Source organism: Rhinopithecus bieti, unplaced genomic scaffold (genome assembly GCF_001698545.2).
Source record: "Rhinopithecus bieti isolate Rb0 unplaced genomic scaffold, ASM169854v2 scaffold_13351, whole genome shotgun sequence".
Lineage (NCBI taxonomy): Eukaryota > Metazoa > Chordata > Mammalia > Primates > Cercopithecidae > Rhinopithecus > Rhinopithecus bieti.
Genome location: NW_016807514.1, coordinates 3379587 through 3381950, shown reverse-complemented (window position 1 = coordinate 3381950; position 2364 = coordinate 3379587).

The window sequence follows — 2364 nt, the reverse complement described above, 5'->3', positions numbered from 1 at the left end:
CCCTTCTTTCCGGGCCCCTTGCGCTCCGCCCCGCTCCGCCTGCTGGCGCTTCCCGTGCCCCGCCCCTCTCAGCTCCACCCTCCTTCCAGGCACCGCCCACAGCCCGCCCCTCATGGGCACCACCCGCAAGGCCAAGCCCCGCCCCGCAGGGTCCTGCGCACTTCCCGCCCCGCCCCGCCCCGCCCCGGCCCTGTCCTCCGCGCCCAGCCTGGGGCCGCCGTGGCGGTGAGACCCGCAGGGGGAGGGCCGGTCCCAGCCACCTCGCCGCTCCAATTTCCTCCACGTTCACAGGCCCAGCCCGGCACTCGCCGCTCGTTCTGCGACCTCCAGGGCGAGCGCGCTTCCGGGGCGGCCGTCCAAGAGGCGTGGGAAGCGCACGGGGGATTCTGAGCGTGCAGTCACCGCCAGCGGATGGCGAAGGGGCGGGTGGGTGAAGCGAGTTTCCAGCGTCGAGCCTGCTTCGTTTCAACGTGGACGCCACATGCAAGCCACGAGCGCAGCGCCTCACGGTGTTCGCCCTTGCTCTGGGCCCGGCGTTCTGCGGGTGCCCCAGCTGCACGGCAGGCCTCAGTGGCATGCCCAGGGGCTGGAAGGCTGAGCCGTCCTCCTCCCATGTGCGCGGGAGACCCTCCGCCACTGTGCCCAGATCGCCGGCGAGGCGCAGGGGGACGCTGGGAAGGGCATCGGGAGACCCCGGGCCTGCACCCCCTACCCGGGCCCCGGCCCTCCTGTCCGCACACCTGTCCGAAGCCTCAAGGTCTCCATTCCTTTTCGGTCTGACCTGAGAGCCGAGCCCACGGCAGGGATGGGGACCCCGGGCTCGAACTGCAGGTGCCGTGCCAATTAGGGCCCAGGCAGGAGAGGGGCGTCCCTGCATTGGGGCGCCATCATCACGTTCGCATGGCCACTCTGGCGTGGCGGGGGAGGGCAGGGCCTTTCCCTGTCAATTCACTTCCCTGTCGGTACTCCGGGCAGCAATGGTCGATTTCCCGCTTAAACAAAGTGTGAAGGAGGAAGAGAGGCTACAGGAATCTCCCGTACGGAGACCCTGTCTCTAAGGGGCCAGGCGGGGTCCTCCTGTGTCTCCTGCAGCCCTGCACAGCCCCTGTCAGAGGCACCTTCTGTAGAGAGTGGCCCACCTGTCCCGGCCTTTGCCACCGGGCACCCTGTCCCGATTTATGTGTCCAGTCCAATTCGTGGGATCATGGATTGGAAAGCTGTGACAGACGCCCTGGGCTGGGAGGTATAAAACGAAACTGTTTAACTCCGGTGAAAAACAGTTGCAGGAATCCCAGAAGTGGGAAAAGGTCGTTCTGAGCAATTTCCGTGGAGTAGGTGTGATTCCGAGACTGAGGCTCCAGGGGCCGGGCGCGGTGGCTCAGGCCTGTAATCCCAGCACTTTGGGAGGCCGAGGGAGGCACTTCACCAGGTCAGGAGATCGAGACCATCCTGGCTAACGCAGTGAAACTCCGTCTCTAATAAAAATATAAAAAATTATCCAGGTGTGGTGGCGGGCGCCTGTAGTCCCAGCTACTCGGGAGGCTGAGGCAGGAGAATGGTGTGAACCTGGGAGGCAGAGCTTGCAGTGAGCCACGATAGTGCCACTGCACTCCAGCCTGGGCGACAGAGCGAGACTCTGTCTCAAAAAAAAAAAAAAAAAAAAAAAGAGAAAAAAAGGTTCTGGGACCCCTGGCCCAGGAGCCCCTGGCCACGGCCTCCTGCCTGGGAGGTGTGGCTCCCCATGCAGCCAGCTTCTTCCCTGCCTCAGGTGTGCGACCTGCACTCTGTCCAGGAGGAGGGGAGACTCTCTTGCCCAGGGGCAAACCCGAAAACACAGCAAGGTCAAGGGAGGAGGGCAGTTTCCTGTCAAAGTCCACATTTGTGAAAAAACATTGATTGGGCAGAGAGAGGTGCTGTATTCTGGAATGGAGGTGAGCGGGGGGGCCAATGAAGGCTGGCCGGTGAGGGGTGGGTGTGATGTTTTGCCTGACCCAGTGGAGCCAGGGCCGCAGGTTCCCGGTCTGCTGGCAGAGCTGGGTCCTGGTAGGGGCAGAGCTGGGCAGGCCCACGTGGCCTGTGCATCCAGGGTGTCTTGTCCCCTTGGTCCTTCAGAGGATGAGCTCCCACCCTTTGCTGGCCTTCTTGGGCGTGGTCTGGTAGAGGCTGAAGACAGTCAAAGCCGCTCTCCTCTTTTCTTTTTTTCTTTCTTTTTTTTTTTTTTTTTGAGACAGGGTCTTGTTCTGTTGCCCAGGCTGGAGTGCAGAGGCCTGATCTCGGCTCACTGCAACCTCTGTCTCCCAGGTTTAAGCGATTCTCCTGCCTCAGCCTCCCGAGTAGCTGGGAATACAGGTGCCTGCTACCACA